The 18,700-nt window shown below is 38.3% G+C and overlaps 1 protein-coding gene and 1 long non-coding RNA gene across 30 annotated transcripts in view; one reads left to right on the top strand and one right to left on the bottom strand.

The window, feature by feature from the left end:
• The window catches only part of LOC138137439 (collagen alpha chain CG42342), a 186,374-nt gene that overhangs the window by 140,388 nt on the left and 27,286 nt on the right, over positions 1-18,700 (bottom strand). The window lies entirely within an intron of this gene.
• LOC138136775 (uncharacterized) lies at positions 8,837-17,701 on the top strand. The gene is made up of 2 exons (XR_011161424.1): positions 8,837-9,188; positions 17,508-17,701. It is a non-coding gene; the product is annotated as an uncharacterized lncRNA (long non-coding RNA).

Genomic DNA, 18,700 nt, shown 5'->3' with positions numbered 1-18,700 from the left:
GTTCAAGTTCAACCGCACGCACGCACACAGACGGCAATTATCTGTGTGATTCGTTTAAGAGCTTTAAGCGCCGACACGGAAGACGTTCGTTATGCGAGCTCCAACGTTCTCGACTCTGCACAGAAGAAAAGGATAATAATTCCGGGTGAGTTATTGAAGTTGCAGCAGCGTTGCACTGACACTGTTTGATTTATCGCAAAGTAGTAAGTAAATTGCCGTCGGGGTGATTGATTCGGTTGGAAAATAATCATCAATTTTGTAAAGGACACCGACATGCCGGATCAGACGATGCTCTTACTATTATTATCGGGGAGAGACTGGAGTGATGATGCACCGACGACGAATAATTAACCAAGATTGATTGTTGGTGCAGATGCAGCGTGTCAGATGTCAGGAGATGTCATTTTTAACGCTCCACCGAAAGAAAAGCGTAATTAATCGGCTTTTTATCGCTCCCATTTCTACGTTACGACCCATTTAATACACTAGTTGGGAAATATGATAGCGAGATGGGAGCGGGGGCGGTGGTATTTTTAACTAAATGTGTCGGCCCACTCGAATATTAGGACAAGGGTCTAATTGGCTCTGGGAGCAGTGTAGGACGAAACCGGACAAGTGCTTGCCACCACGACGTGTCCACTTTTTTGTAAACATTTTACTCGTATGCTCAATTGCACACACGAAAACACTAAATGTTTGTGATCGAGTTAATTCATCGCGTAACATGCGAGGTGTCACGACTACACCATTGACAGATGACAACTTTACAACTTAATCTGCATTTTTCTACCTTTTCACAATTACCTACACGATCACTTTCCAGTGGAATTAATTATAAATCCGGTGTGCCGCAGAGATCTTCATTAGACGCAGTACTTTCCAAGATACTCCGCCCGATTGTCTGGATTACTCGTTTCAAAACGAAAAATACCACGTGCTCTGTAATAATATCATAATAAACGCTTGATCACGATCTCACAAAACCCATAAAAAACGTAAAAATTGTGATATGCAGTTATTTGTCTATCAAGGCCAAAAAGTGTCAGAGTTTTCTGACCGAGGCGCAACCGAAGCACGAACACAAACGAGGACAAAAGGCACTTTTTGGCAGAGGCGCCCATTAAATTTTTTAGGCGACCGCACGAACTAGGTACAAAGCAAAAGGCATCATTGAAAAAATTACAAATTTATTTTGTATCTACCATTTCGTTGCGAACTTACTAAACAGACCAACAAATGGCGCCACGGTCAGCGTCCGAAAAAGTGAGTACGTAAAATTACCGTTTCCATTAAGGGTGAATAAAAAATTGATTCTCGGTAACTATTAGAGGTTTCAATCTTTTTGTTGTATAAAAATTTGGTTATTTTATGAAATGTTAAAACAAACTGTGTTAATTTTAAGGAAAACAATGTTCAGATATACAGGGTTATTCACGAGTTATAATGGGCTCGACAGAATAAAAAATGCAACCCACACTACATTTCCGAAAAAAGCTGGCTACTGAAATTAAAATGTCCGGCTATTTTTGAAAATGTATTGTGGGTTGCATTTTTTATTCTGTCGGTCCCATTATTACTCGTGAATAACCCTGTATTGATTTTGCTAATTTAAAAATACCTGCAATTTCTCTGTGTTCTCATTACATTTTTTAAAAATTGTATCCTTTAATAGCTTCTGGCGGAGACAATGCTCGCGTATCTGCGCAGGTATATTTAGAAATGTGACAAAGTTAATATAAAGTTGAATTTTTATTTGAAGCTTCTCCAAAAGTTCATGTAATTTTCTGCTTGAGCTGCCCCCTGAAGACTTGTGAAACAAATAAGTGGCTGCAGTGAACTCAAACACATTTAAATCCGTTTAAAAAGATATAAACGTGTCTAACGTGACAAAAAAAAAATAATTAAGAAATTAGCAGCAATCGGTCAAATAACAGTACCTTAGACCGTCAGGAAATTGAAGTAAGAATTAAATTAAAAAATAACTTCCAAAGTTTAGGATTACAACGTAAAAAAAAAAATAAGATGTGAGGTGATAACGCACGCCGCTTAGATTAAATTCAAAGCAACTGAACTAAGCGAGGTGAGCTCACTACACCGCAACATAATCAGCACAGATTTATCGTTATTGTCCAGTATGAAACAATGTGCTGAACACAATCAGGAATTTTCCCTTCGTAACAAACTTTGAAGAAAATCGATCTATGTATTAGTTTTTGAGCTAACTGTATTCAGACAGAGAACTAAACGGACAAGCAATTCAAAAAGAGAAAATCTGTTAAATACCGATTAAACGGACACTTCACATTAATTTTAGTTTTCTCGGGCGATTTTTGAATTTACACACATATACATTTTACACTTTTCCCTTGATTTCAATTTGATTTTTTGTATATCTTGTCCTTTCCTTATTCAGTGCTCTTCAAACTACATTTATTTCTTTAGTTATTTGTATGGAATTTGCAGCGTATTTTGGCTACTCTTAAAATTTTGTGAGTATGTCTTAGGAAATATTTTTGAGATTTGGAAATCTTTCAAATATATTTTCACATTTTTTTTAATTGTCAAGATTCTTGTTTCTCTTTCGATGTTCCCCAGATTATTCTTATTGCTTTATAGTTCGCCTAATTGTGACGTTTCTCCTAAACTGCCTTTGATGACTAAAAATATTCGAATTAATCCACCAATTATTATTTTATCTACGATATGTCGTTGTCAAACTTGACGTTTAGTGAACTGACGGAATCATGCCCTAAAACTTTTAGTACACGCTTTTATGGCACAGAACTGTCAGAATACAACAATACAATTTGTTGGAAACATTGTTTAGAAGTAGATTGCTAAACGACGTGGTTCTCAAACGACTTTGGTTATTCATAAAATATTGAATCAATAATTATTGTTTTATACAAATTTATGTTGAAACCGGTGTGATGATCTCACGATCGTAGATAAAATGTTGTAAGACATACGTGTAAAAAGTTCCTTTGTTGCACTCATATCCTTTAAAATACTCCCTCGTACCTCGGTCGTATTTTAAACCCGTTCGTGCAATAAAGGATAACTTTTTTACACTTATATCTTAAATAACTACATATTTTCAAAAATGTTTATGTAATTATGTTATTAATATAAGCTCTTTCTTTTATTTTCAAATCTGTTTTGTTAATATCAGGTTTATTTGAAATTATTTTTCTCCAGTTAATTCGTTTCTTTTCATAGTTATACAGGGTGGTCCCGATATAACTTACCAAAAAAATTCTGGGTCATTAGAAGGATCTAACAAGTCCAAAAAACCCCTCTTCATTAGGTCCAAAATAATGGGGATAAATTAACCCCTCTCCACACTCATTCGACGCTGCTGACCACAAAAATACGTACCTACTCAGGAATTAATTGTTGGTGTTTGTAAGGATGACAGTATCTAAGCAACATAGGTACCTGAATCGTTTATGACAAATCTCAAATCTGACAAACTAAATCAAATTAATGACATTTATTGAAATTGCTGTACACTGTGTGCGTTAATTCACCAGCTTATTTAGGTACAAAAGCTGATTTTGTGGACTGAGGTGAATGACTAATAAATAAGGTGGTGTTCCTCAATGTGTAAATAAATGTAGAGGTAGTGTATGCAAAATTGTGGAAGAACTGTGTAATAAGAGTATCGTCTTAATTGTGGTTAAATAGCCGAAATAATGTACTGAATAAATTTATTTACATTTTACATATTCGTACTTTCAACTCTAACTGAGAATATCTACTAACTAATGAAAGGTAAACTAGACTGGAAAAATGATTTTATAATAAATGTTCTGTGTGCCTTCCGTTGGTACCAATTTTCATAAACAGAATTCAGCATTTCTAGGTTTTTACGAATCTGGTCGCGGCGTCTGTTACGTGTTTCTGGAGTTGGCCTTTTCTATTTATTTCAACTTCGTATACCAAATCTTTCGTGTGGCCCCAAAAATTAAAATCCAGAGGGGTTAAATGGAGGATCGGGGACGCCATCGTATTGGAATCAGTCAGAACCAACCTCACATAAATGCAGATGTAGCTCCACAAAAGTACAACGGGACGGAAGGACTCCTTCAGGAAAACGCTCGCCGTATGGTCGCCTTGCCGGTCATGAATTACCACGTGTTTCGCCATAGAGTAAATGCAAATCGGCGTATTCTTGTTTTGTGAATTTCATAACTTTTTGAAGGATTCGCAAATTTAAAATTAAACTTGACAAATGTCATAGGTGTTACAGGTACCGTTGCTAAAGAAATTGCAGCCAAGTAACCAGAATTACCTTTTCAAAACCGATTAACTCATTAGCGTACAGCAAATTTTGACCAAATTTTCAATTATTTTTATCTCGAAAACGAAAAGACTTTTATTAGAAACATTTTTTGTAGATGAGTTCTACTCATCGTCACCTATTACTGGATTTCTTCTGGCAGGTTATATCGGGACCACCCTGTATTTTTTGAACATTTTTCTCCAAAATGAATTTAGAAAATTTTCAAATTCACATTTAAAATTCAACACTGACTTTCTTATCTTAAAAAATCCTGTTTTCCTTTGTTTTTTCAACTTTTTCCAAAGTCTGGAAAATCTCGATGTTTTAACGATTTATGTATTTTTTCAGTCTTCAATTTCCATCAAGTTAGCTCTTTCTCTTTATCTCCTCTTCTGCAGAATTTTTTCTTATCTTATTCTACTTCTTTCTTAGCATTTACCTATCGCCTTAACTTTCAATGTCAATTTTCACATTTGAACACAGGATGTTATCCTTTTGAAGATTTCGATTTTAATTTGAAGAATGTTTTAAGATAATTATTATTTTCTTGTGAACGGTGTTTTCTGTTTGCCTTTCAATTTGTCAATCCATAACTCTCCGCACATGTTTTTCTTTCTTATTTTCTACCAATTATTTTTTATTTTCCTATTTTTTCTTTGTACATCTTCTATTCTGGACCTTTTCTTTATTTGTGCTTTACCTGATCTTGGATTTGATTTCATTTATTTACTGATTTTTAACAACACTCTCTGGACACACTGCTTTCCATTCTGTTTTTTTTTTCCTAGTTTAATTTTGTTTTAATATTTATTCGTTATTAATTCGAAACTTTCTTTTTTCTCTTATCGCGATTTATTCACTTTTTTCTAAACATACATCTGTTTTCGGCGCTGTTTCTTACTTGATCTTTTCTCTTCCTCTAGCTCTTTCTCTTTCTTGTCCATCATCCATATTGAAAAATGTATTTAATTGCTGCCCGATAACTTCATTCCGCAATTTATTCAAAAGCAATTTATCTCTAAACAGGTTCTGGCGACGACGATTTTACTCATTACAGTTTTTTATTCTCTTTCTTTACATTTATCGAGCAATAATTGTTACTAGTTTTTTAATCAATCTAATGTATCAGTACACTCTACTCACCTAAATATAGTACTCATACTCGTAGTATCATTACCGTGACTAATATCTGATGTAAAAGAACTCCATCTTGTTGAGATGTCTACGGGAAAAGCATCTCATCGCTATCAATTCTCATCTGCTTTGTTAAACGAATATTCTCTTATCTCTCCCTTTTACAATCTATTTCGAACGGATCGAGTTTCAACTCAGGTAATTTTCGCACTAGACGCCACTAAAATTTTTCCGCATCCTTTACTCCCCCATCCGCTTTTATAAATCACCCCACAATTGCACAAATATGGATATTAATTCCGGGAGTGCAACAGTTACGTTTCCTGCTGAAATACGAATGTCCTGGTGCAGGAGAAAAAAGTGGAGCACGGGCTTTTTGCATTTCCGGCCAAACTGGAACCGCAGTAAATCGCCGATTTACATAATGACACCTCTAATTAAATTATTCATGTTTTAATTTTTATCAGCCCGCATTATCAACAGGCACTTACAAGCGAACAACAAGGTTCCTGTTTAAATTTAACAAGTTATTGAATATGGAACAGTTTTTTGTTGTTGGTTGTTGTTCGGACGCGGAGTGCGCAAATGGAAAAATCCGTCCGACACAAAATACAAAACTGTTTAATTTACCATGGAGAGGGTTTAGTCAGAGTTTTTTGATTTGAGAAAACTATTCAGTTCCGGCACGATTGAAATTTCAACTCGTAAATTAATGGGCCTGTTGCGACTGTATTGTTCTGCAATAAATTTGAATATTGGCTATTATAACGTGGGATCACACAGTTTTTGGTTAATGTATTTGGCGGTATTGTTTCAAGTGGCAAATGTTGTAAATGTGGAATTCGCAAAAATATCAATTTGTTGCTGGTAAAATGGCTCTATTGTATACATTTCGCAAGGGTTTACGTTTGAACGGTTTCGTAATGTTAATTTTCGCACTTCACAATGCCAGGAGCTCATCAGATTTGTCCAGAAAGAGCAACATTGTGACTAGTGCATCCATAGTTACTAGTGAAGGTTTCTCTTTCGTTCACTTCACTATCGCTCATCGTTTTTCTCTCACAGTCTTTCACTCAGTGGTTTTCATTCACGCATAATTTTGTAGATTTTTCCAATTGTTTCTGTTCTTTACGCAACATTTGGCACCTCGCGACATTTGCCTCTTCCAGGACATCATCAGGAACATATAACTCTTCATCATCCATTTCCACAATTTTCACAACGTGCACACAAGCACTTTATTGACGTTGCAGAACTTTGTGTATATTTTTTTTTCATAGCAATAGATCCGTCCAAAAATGTGATTTATTTTTATTTAAAATTTTGAATACAAAGTTATAGACTCACTTTCAAAGGAGATATCGAACAAAACCAAATACAGCCCTCGAGAGTAAGGCCGCTTTCGTTCACTTGAATTGCATCGACTAGATACTCAGCTCCGCTTCGTGGACGAACACGCAATTCAACTTTCGTTCACTTGAACTGCATCGTCTACTCAGCTCCGCTTCGTGGACGACCACACGATTCGCGTGAACGAAAGCTTTGCCTTCCTCACTCTAACTGTAAATAGCTATTTTACTTCTGTCATAAACAAGTTTTTTACAAGAACAGTTTTTCTTAAATTCTGCTCTAACAAGCCTTGTTCATTCTTTTTTCTTTTTCTATATTAATGTCCTTATTTTCGTTACCTTTTTGAAAAATATTGAAGTTTTCTTTTTCCGTCAATTCTTCAATTCTTCTGTTTTCCCGAATTTTGACAAATTTCAAATAACCTTGATTGAGAATTTCCTCCTTCCAATATCACCCTTTTTCTATTTTTTTTTTCTCGTTCCTTCGGTTCGCTTGATTTTCTCTTTGTCAGTTTCAAATGTTAAGTATTTCTTTTTTCTTTTCATCACAAAATTTAAAATTCTCCACATCGCATGGAAATCTTTGAAATATACTTTTACGCTTCTTTTATTTTTCTGATGATATTTTTGATGTTTATAATTTTGTTCTTTCATTCCCTTCAAATTATTATTTACTGCAAATTTTAAAATCTAAAAATCAAAAATATTTTCTCAGGATAGTAGGTATTGAATTTTTTTTTTACTATTTTTCTTTATGGTACATGTTTTATATTTTACATATTTTTTCATTTCTTCGTCAGTTCTCTTCGGTTTTTTCTTTATTTTCATTTTTATTTGATTGTTCTTTACTTATAATAGTTATTTTTTGAGTATTTTATGATAATTTGTTTTTTCTTTTCATATTTCTTTGATCTTAACATTTCACATTTTCTTTTTTCATGAACTTTGTCCTTATCTCCATACAAGACTAAATTATATCGAACATCTTTCAGAACAATTCACTCTTGTTTATATTTTTCTCCATTTTTTTTTTACACAATTTGAAAGTGTTCTAAAGATTCTTTTATAATTCTTCAAAATTTCTGAAAGACTACATTTCTGATTCTGATTTGATTTTTTTTTTATAAAAATCTTTTGAACATATAATTTTCTGTTTATTCTTCAATTATTATCCTTAACTTTAACTAAATACTTTTCTCTGTATTTTTTGTTATACGTACATCATTTTTTAAAGAAATCTAGTTTATCCATCTTTGAAGATATTCACTCCAATTCATCTTTTTCCTTGTTTCTTCTTCAGCTATCTTCGATACGGTTTTTTCTTTCTTTTTTACCTCTTTTTTGGACCATCTGGTGGTTTTTTCAACCCATTGCTCTTACAATAGTTATACCTATCTAGCTTCTTCAGTTCACTATTTTACGAAAACATCTTTTTTTCCCAACTTTTCTTTCCAAATCATTCTCTTTCCCTTATGTTAAATTTTATTTTAGAAATATTTTTTAAATTTCCAAAATATCTTTCCGACTTCTTTTTGTTAATACATATTAACGATTTTTCTCAAATATTCTCCCTTCTCCTCTCTGAAGCTCTTTCTTGCTACTATGATGGTCTTATTTTTTATAATTTTTCTTAGTTTTAGATTTTGTTACACAATTTTTCTTTTCTTAATCCAACGGCCAATTCTTCTCTTCATTCCTTTCTTAGCTTACTTTGTATTCTTGCTCTTTTATCCAAATTTCGAATATTTTGATTTTGATTCAATCGTCTTTATTGTCGTTTTAGAACATTTTCAAACAATTTGTCCCCTCTTTTATTTTCCTGTAGCATTTCTGCTTTAGCTGCCATTCATTATTTTATTCCTGCCAAAATATGGAACGATTTATTCTTCTATTTCACTTTGAACCATATTCTAAGCACCTCTTTCTGTTTTTATGGTTCTTAGCCTCTTTAGATAAAGTTTTCCCTTTTTGTTCAGATTTCTTCAAATTAACAATTTTCTCTATTTCAAGCTTTCCCATTTAATTCATTTCTTCACTCTAAGATCCTGTATGTGTAAACCCTCAAAATTCCAAATATCCTCAACTTTCGATTTGTTCTAATTTCCTTTCCCTTTTTACATCCTTCATTTGATTCTCTATTTTACTGCAAAACTTCCTTCACTCATCCTAGTTTCCACAATTCGCTCAAACTAAACTAACAAACACTGTAACTCTTTGTAGGAATCGGATCTGGTCTAAATCTGGGTCGACCCATTCGTAGTCGCTTCTCCGTGTTTGTGTTTTCTCCTGGATTTCTTTGTTTCCAAATGCATAATTAATGACGGCAAGTGTGAAACGACGAAGTACACCTTCACAATGGAAGAAATTAGAGTCGAACATCGAACCTGGTGGATGGCCGAAGAGGAATTAACACCAGTGCGGTAAGTTCACTGACACACTTGCCCCGACCACGTGGCTCGAACCCGTTCGTCGGGAAATCGCGAAAATCGGTGAAAAGCGTCCCATCAATCATGTCCAACACTTCAATCGCGTCGGTTCGACGACCCTCCCCTGTCTGTTCCCTTATTATTCTATTTGATAACCGATCCTTCCGAGCGGCGGAAAAAAAAGACTGATTGACGAAGTTTCCTTGGCGGGGTTGGTTTTCATGCGGCGTAAAAAACTGTCGTTACTGATGCCGGGAATCATCATAAAGTATCTGTCGGCCGGAAAAAAGTTGCGTAACTGATGGGGACGAGGAGCAAAGGATTTGTTTCGAAAAAATCCCAGGCATTAGTTACATTCACTTGATAGATTATGTGGGCGGCGTTAAAGTTGTCTCGTGGGGTTCAGCAACGTCCGTTAAAATAGCAGACGAGCCGCTGAAATTACGCGGATTCGGGAGTTTTACCCGCTCCGTCGGCGCCGCATTGAGAAGTTGCCCAAGTTGGGAATATATGTTGAACTGCTGAACTGAATTATTCACTGACAAATGGACGACAAATTAAAATTACGCTTTGCTGTTTAAATAGGTCAGGCCTGAACGTCTCGAGAAAAACGCTAAACTTGCAAAGCGTAATTGCGAATTTTAATAAAAGGACGAGTTTCTTCTTTGGCAATTACGCTAAGCTTGTTCTCGAAAAATTCTCAAACTTGGCGGCCCGGTGGATTTTATGCAAAAAAAGGGATGTTTCAAAGTATCGTATTGTACAGCCATTAAAGGTTTTTTTTTCGATCCCTATCCACATAAATAATAATAATACGGCGGCCCAACTACTGTACAAGCACTATCATTGGATCAGTGAGGTTAAGCAATATGCGGCAAAGTCACTATTTGGATGGGTGGCCGCCAGGGAAACCATGTTCCGTTGTAATTTACATACTTTTAACATCTTCTGTTAGCGCCAAAACGTACCGCATTACGTGTCCGAGTGGTGATTCTGCATAATAGTGCTACTCTTACACATTCTTAAGTGCGGACCGCACCCCAGCAGATTGACTACGCGCCTCGTTCGGTGCGGACGCATTATTATTTAAGCTTTTAAGATTAAAAGCTAACATCTTCAATTCATTGAAATAATAATCCTTTTTTGTCTCTCTTCACACCAACCGAAGATTTTCCAACATGTTTCAGAGTGTCCCTTTTCTACTCCTACGGTTTCCCTTTCGCTCGAAAAACCTTTCTGTTTGTTTCCTTGCGACTTTTCTCAACATTTTTTAAAAAATTTAGACTGTTGTTGCGCCCCATTCCCTTCTGCCGTCGGTGCAACTTCACACCACCAGCCAATAAATCAATAAAGACCTTCTCCACGATGACGAAAGTGTCGATTCAGACAACGTCCGTCGCTTATAAATAAATCGCAATCGCCATATTTTCGTAGTGTTCTCCCACTCCGGCAGCCGTTTTGACATGAGAGATGAATATTAAATGACACCGTATAGAATATTGTATTAAGACAACATCCATCAAAGCGAATCCCTACATGAACTCGTAGCAAGTTTAATAGGATTGCGTGTCTGGTTTGGCGGCCGCAGTTATCATGTAGGAAAGCAAATGCCAGATAATAACTGATGATGTACAGGATAAAATATGATGTGCTCGACATTCCCCGTAAACATATTTAACTCGGGACGATTAATAATTGATTTCGGCATTCGAACGGATCTCGACCGAATCGAGACAACGTTTGCCAAGGTAAATAGAAAAATTGAGCCGAACCGATTTGTCTGAGTGGGAAATGAGGAAAAAGAACTGGAAGGAATATAATTTGATAATAATTGGGACGCTCCTAACATCTGAAAGCTCTAATTGTCACTCGATCAGATGGGTTAAGCAACGTCCGTTGCAGTTAATATTTGGATGGGTGGCCCACGCACTTTCCCACTTTCTTTGAAAAACTAGTTTCTTTCGGCAAACAAATCCCACCCAGAAGCAACAACAACACATTTTGGAATTATTTTACTTGAGTATATTCTCGGAAAGCATATCCGCCAACAACTTACAAGTAAGTTGGAAGAAGCACTGACACCTGCCTTGGTCCATTGGTTTCCGTTTGTGAACCGCCACCCCCAGGGTGTGTGACTCCTCGAAAGTTATTTTCCAAACGGGGATCTCCCATCGAGACGCATTAAACTTGGGACAATGTCCGTGTGCTATCATCGCCCTATCGCCGTCAATATTAATGAAGTACTCAAAACTGGAGAGCCGCAACCCCGCAGCCAATATCGTCGAGTGGATTAGCTAATTATTTATTAACCCCCAAGTTTGGGTTATTGCCCAATTAAAACTGTTGGGACAGTTTGAGTGGGGTCTGAAGGTTTGCGACAATTTTGTGAGTGCCTGCGCCACCAAATTAGGAAAAAGTGGCGATGTCTTCGTCTGACAATTTTGAGTAGTCTGGGAGTTTTGATGTGGCTTGTCCAGTCTGAAGGGAACTTCATAAGGGACGAGTTGTTGTGTCTTCGTGTCTTGTTGCGAGCCTCCTTATCCATCACCGGGAGCCCTCCCCGGTCAAGAAACCTCCCGCTGTTCGAATTTCAACGCCAGTATGTGGCATCAGACCTTCCACCAGAGCCGGATAGGATCATTTGTCAGAGAGAGTCCGCGGTCGAAGCCCCGTCCCGAGTCCTCCTCGCAACTAATGCCAATGATTGCAGTATCCGGGATGTCTCCCTTCCCCTCGTGAGAATCACCCTGGCCCCTCTCACTGTCGTCCCAGGACGTCCAAATCACGGCTCATTTCCAGCTTTCGTTCATTGAAAACGTAATCATCAAGAGACACTCGCCACCCGAAGAAAGACACAAGAATAAAAGGGGACGGGATCCGTAAAATTTACCGTTTGCTTTTATAACTCCGGTGACAGATTACGTGAGGCTCTGTGCACGAGGGAGGAAGTCTGCTGCAGGAGGGGATTAGCCGGCATTACCGCCGTAATAAAGCAGTCGTATCTGCGTCGGCCAGGTATCGTGATGAAAGGACGAATTACCGCAAGGATAAAACGAATTCCGAATTACAATTAAATTCTTCGCGTCGTCCAGGACGCGGCGACGCTCCTGCTGAATATTGATAGGATTGCAGTTTGATGACGGGATAAAAAGGATTCGGGATCCAATTATCATAGAGTGCAGGTAGTTGGTGCGCTTAGAATTAAAACTCCCGGAGTTGCAAAGGTGGATTAATGGGCGCAGGGAAGTTTCCGCTTGCAGATTAAGCCTGTTCCTTTAGTTTAAGCTTCGACGATAATTGCCTCTATTTATTAGTACCACTATTACGACAGTTCAGTTTAAAGAAAGAAATGTAAGCAAAAAGTCAGACGGAAACTTGGATAAAAGAATAAACAAAGACTGGCATCAAAGAAATCTAGCATAAAGAATCTAAGCTTGCCATCTAGTTAAGGCACAGAATCTACGCTTGGGATTAGGATGAGGTAGGAAAATCTGAGCTTGGGATCTACATAAAAACGAACCAAAATTTAACATCTACATAAAACAAAAATCTGAGCTTAAGACCTAGATGAGACCAAGAATCTAGCTTAAGTTTTAGATGCGAAGGAAAGTCTGAGCTTGAGACCTGAATGAGATAATGAATCTTAGGTTCTGGTCGATGAGACAAAAAACCTAAGCTGAGATCGAAAATATGTGCTTTGGATTTAGATGAGACAAATTACGTGAGCTTCAGATCTGGATTAAAAAAAAAGATTCTGAGCTTAAGATCTTCATGAAACGAAGAATTTAAGTTAGTGACCTAGATGAGACAAAGACTCTTAATTTCAAATTTGATTGGAACAAAAAATCTAAGCTTAAACTATAATGTAAGCTTGTAATCTCGATTAGACAAATAACCTAGGCTTGAGATTTAGATGAGGCAAAGCTTCTAAGCTTGCGACCTAGATGCCATGGACAATCTGAGCTTGAGATCTAGATGAGACGAAAATTCTAGGAACGCAAGGGAGTGTCTGAGCTTGAGATCAGGATGAGACAATGAATCTCCAGTTGAGATCTAGAGACAAAGAATCTGAGCTTGAGATTTGGATGAGACCTCAGGTTATAAATAAAACAAGAAAAAGCTTGTTACCTAGATGAGATTGAGAATCTGTGCTTTAAATTTAGAGGAAACAAATTACGTTAGCTTGAGATCTAGACGGAAAAAAATTCTGAACTTGAGATCGTGATGAGACAAAGAATCCTAATTTCAAATCTAGTTGGAACAAAAAATCTAAGCTTAAGCTATAATGTAAGCTTGGGATCTAGGTGAGACATAGAATCTAAGCTTGGAATCTCGATGAGACAAGTCATCTAGGCTTGAGATTTAGATGAGGCAAAGATTCTAAGCTTGCAGTCTTGCTGCCATGTACAATGTAAGCTTGAGATTTGGATGAGGCAAAAATTCTACGACTGCGACTTAAACGCTAGGGAGTATCTGAGCTTGAGATCTGGATGAGATAAATAATGTAAGTTTGTGACCTAGCTGAGAGAAACAATCTTAGCTTGAGATCTAGCTGGGAAAATCTAAAACCTATGAGATCGACAATCTGAGCTTGGGATGAAGATAAAACAAACAATGTAAGCTTGAGGTGAGAGAAAGAATCTGAAGTTGAGGTCTTGATGAGACAAAGGAGCTAACCTTGCGACCTAAACGAGATAAAGAATCTCAGTTTGGGATCTTGACAGGACAAAGGGACGTCGTACTCTTGAACACAAACCGGTAACAAACGAAAGACATTAGAAAGCCAATTTTAAGCGGACAGCCTTGGGTCTATTCCCGTCACAGCGATCCCATCTCCAGATTTATGACCGAAAATTATTGCACCAAATCTGAGTCCAAACTGCCAACACGTCCCATGACTTAAGTACGGCCAGCAGCCTCGATTACAATAATTACTGGTCTTAACTACCCACGACGTTCTAATTTGGCCTATCATTATTCAAATTACACGACCGACTAGCACATTAGTGGCTTATCCATTCTAATCTGGCGATTTTTTCATCTTCCTCCGGTTTCGAACGACTCCACTCTGTCATCGCGTCACCGCAGGGCACTCTTTCCGAATTTATTTTACGGCTGAAAATTTAATCCGGGAAGTAATCGCACCATCTGCTTTATGGACCCATTACGCATGATTTAATAACACGACGAAAATATTGCACCGACTAAATTCGCAACAACTTTCTTTCTTTAGATCAACTCCAACACTGTCCGGGACAAGTTGTCCTTTACACATTCATTTTAATCACTTTTAATTGGACTTGACAAGTTGCGGACATGTTTTGACCATATTGTTGTATCTCTTCAATTTTATTCCACGTGAAGCGCTCGATACGGCTCCAAATCAGATTTGGGGGGTATTTAATGCGATTATTTTGCGAATATTGGAAGAAATAGGGCACACGCCAATAATACAATTGATTCCGCGTCGTATTTTGCTCTCGACAAGTTTGCACAGATCCTGCAATGATGTTTCGGCGATCAATCGAGTTAGAGATTTGAAGTTGGCGCGCGTTTCGCAAGCGGCGACATCTATTGGGACGACAGCGGAACAAAACTGAAAGTGGCGCGCGTTACGATTTTAAATAGTATTTTGCCTAAAACGAGAATATTTATCTCTTCTAATTCATCTGTGTCGTCTCAGATTCTTTCATCTTAAATTGTCGAGCACAATCTATCATCTCTGAGCCGAACTTTAGCAAAAATTAAGGAGACCGAGTCGCCCTAACCCAATTCCTTCTTTTCCCCTGAATAATTCATCTCTTCGCCACTCTCAACTCCAAACTTTCAGATTAATAGCTATTAGTTACCTAGCGTTCGACTTTATCGTGCGCGAATATTAATAGTTCCATCTTGAAAATTCCCAAAAATAACCGCCCCGCTGCCACCCCCGCGTGATGGATGCGTCTGCATGTTCAACAATCCTTGAAATTGAGTTTGTACAAGGAAAACGTCGCCGCTATTGTCGCACGTGTGCAATAACACCGCATCTCGGACGTTTCTCCGCAATATATTTACTCCCAATTTCCGATCGACGCCAGATCAGACCGTGCGCGAAAGGCGGCGGACCGAGGATCGCCGCCGCCGCCGGAACGCACAACAAGAAACAGGTCCTTGCTCGAGGACCCGCCGCCAGAAAACGTAGCGAGAAATGGAAAGTTAATCGATAAAATGTGGCAGATGGTTTTGACGAAGCGCGGGGTTTACGACTTGTGTCACACACACGGGGGTATAAATCGCGAGGGGCGGGCGCGCTGGGGAGGATCTCGGGAGATTGTTATGGCAAAGCGATCGGCTAATCGGGAAAGGGCGAGAGCAGCTGGAAAAGGGCCAACAGACCGACTTTAAGACACGAAAGTCGGTCAAGAGGGGAGCAATGCAGCACTCATGATCTCGACGGAAACCTTTCAGATAATTTGCGCTTGGTGCAGGACCAGCTGGACCTGGAGCGGTCCTTGCGGCGCGTCCCGGATCCGAATTAATTGGATGTCCTGATTGTGATCAAATAAACTAGACCGAAAGTTTGGTGTGTAACGAGCGGACATGAAATAGAGTCGGTTTTTGAGCCAGACAACAAAATTCTCGTTAATCACCAATGGGGGCATCAAATGGGATAAATTGGAACAACCATTTATCTAGTTTGGATTAAGCGCTGACACACGGAGAGTCGAGCCACATCAGTCAGACAGAATAATCTGACCTTACACAACTCGTGCAACGAAATAAAAGACAAGAGATTGCACCCTCGACAAAGTGTGGTTGTACAAAAAACCCAACAACACTCTTGCTACAGCACCCGGGCACTCTCTAAACGGGACTAAGCACCATCGGAATGTCCACAAGATGGCCGATTACGACACCGTGACTAATACCAGTGTTACGAGAGCCGCTACTGTTAACCCATCGAAGGTAAAGAAGAACCTCAACAATACACACCATGCGTGAAACAATTTTATCAAGTTGAAAGGATCTCCACAATGGTCGAACCTCCTACCGAGCGATCGAATGAAATAATGTACCGGAATACACCACCGTGATGTCTGTAATTCGGTGAAAAATTCCACCGAAGAAAGTGCACCAATTAGCGTCGTCTATGATTGATGGCATGATAGTGGACGGTCGTTAACGTCATTTCTATTAACAATGATAGGGATGAATGGACATACCGGGAAATTAATGGCGCTGTGTGGCTAAAGTCGAACAATCGATGCGATAAATCAGGTCTAGGTCTCGAGGGGGTGGAATCGTGACGACTCTTTTGAAGATATTTGAATCTGGCGCCACGTTTGTACGTCGCGACATCTATGACTTAACGTCTAAATTGATGTTGTTGATTTCCTTCCTCTTAGCAATTATAAGGACGTATCTAGGGGATTGATAACGTAACGTACGTAAAGCTGAACGATGGCCTTAATAAACCAACCCTTTCGGGAATAATTTGAATTTGGCGCCACCTACGAATCAAAGTCTCAATTACTTTGGAAATTATTTTGGTGACGGACGTCTTTAACGTCATCTCTCTTAAAAACAGTAGTAATGGAATCAGGTCTAGGTCTGGATCGGGGAGACGATTCTTTGCAAGAGATTTGGCGCTTTCTAAATTCGAATTTGGCGCCGCGTTAGCACGTGGCGACATCTGTGGTGGGCGTCCAAATCACTAAAAAATGAAAATAAATGAAGGAACGTCGAGACGTGTCCAGCACTCCACCAGGTGGTAAACGAACGTGATTTATCTCGTTTCGGTGATAATTAATTAAACTCTATGGAATTTATAGACTATAATTTACCACGGTAAACATCTAATCGTGAGTTCTCGGTATTGCGTTAATTAAAATCATAGAGATTCCCTTGGCGTGCGAGTGTCGAATGGCACGAAGAAAATTTATGATTTCCGTTGAACCGAAAAAAAAAATAAAAATTCAACAAGAATATTTCTTAATTGGCGAATTAAGTCGTCGGGTTGCGCCGCCTCCGAAAAAAATCTCCTTCCAGCTGGGGTCCCGTCCTTTTCATGAAAATTCATGGCGCCAATTAAAAAGTCGACGCAATGATCATTATTATTATTAGTACCGCCCCCCCGCGCCCGACGTATAAATTACGCCACTCATAAATATTCCCCCTTTAATTGAGCCATCAGAAAATTTCACCGATTTTTATTCATGCGTTTCGTTATTAATAGCCTGGCCGCTGTAATTTTATAATTACTTATGCATTTCGATGCAAAATAAATCTCGCGCAGATGAAAAGACGTATTAATTTAGTGTGTAATTTCAGCCGAGGGGGCCAGCTCTTTCGCCGTTTTATTACCTGCTTTGGGTGATATAAAATTACGGCGAGAAATTTACGTTTTTTGATCGGCGCGTTTGAGACCAGCTGACCCGGTTCTGACTTTACGTGGATCGGGATGGACGGCTTAATTGGGTGCGTTTCGTGTTTTGGACTGGGTGAATGTGGAGGGGGTCGAAAAACCGAAGAGAAGAGAGCAAGGTCAAAAAGCTCCGGTGAGGGTGGGTGCAAAGTCCTTGGAAAAATTTCGTACTACAGTTGACGGCAAAATTTAATGGAAATGTGGAATAGCGATGGATGTACAGTCGCGAGCAATAAATTTTGATCGTCAAGGTCATTCTTTGACGCAATCGAAAATGCTCCATTGTAAAACAGTCGTAAATATCATGTTGTATGACATTAATTTTTCTCATTTTTTTGACACTTTGTTGACATGGGCATAATCAGGCAGGGAAAAATTTTAAATTTGTGACAATCTAACCAAATTTTGAAATGACATTGACGACCAAAATTTATTGCTCGCGACAGTACTCAGGAATTCAAAATTTTTTGAACAAAAATATCTCCTTTAGCGATGTTTGGAAAACTATTCAAAACAACTTTCACGCATCAAAAAATAGAATTACGAGAGTGGATTGTAAATCTTCCGGAATCACCCCCAAGAGATCGCCTTTTTAAAATTGTTTGTATGTTGTCAAAGCAACCTCTTTATGTTTATTTACTGCAAATGTCAAAAGCATCTGCTAAGTAATTTGGATTTTACAAACATTTAACTCTAGAAATTATGGATAAAAACGAGAGTCGAGCGGTTATCAAATTTTCTCATCTGGAAGGAAAAACGGTAACAGAAATCAAAACAAAGTTGGATGCTGTTCTCCGGGATTCATCACTTCCACACAAATAATGAACAACGTTCAGGGGGGTCAAAAACGGCGACCACATCTGAAATTGTGGATAATATCCACAATGTGGTTTTGGTAGATCGCCGAATAAAGGTGAGCGAGATTGCTGAAGCCATAAGGATCTCCTACGAGAGGGTAATTCATACTTTCCACAACGAACTGGATTTAGAAAAACTTTCTGCAAGATAAGTGTCGTATTTGCTCAGTCCGGAGCAAAAACGCGTTCGAGCTCAAACATCAGCTGAGTATTTGGAAGTATTTCAAGGGATTCCAACTGAT

Source organism: Tenebrio molitor, chromosome 8 (assembly GCF_963966145.1).
Source record: "Tenebrio molitor chromosome 8, icTenMoli1.1, whole genome shotgun sequence".
NCBI classification, from domain to species: Eukaryota; Metazoa; Arthropoda; class Insecta; order Coleoptera; family Tenebrionidae; genus Tenebrio; species Tenebrio molitor.
Note: the sequence above shows the minus strand (reverse complement) of the source record. Positions and strands in the feature narration are given on the sequence as shown.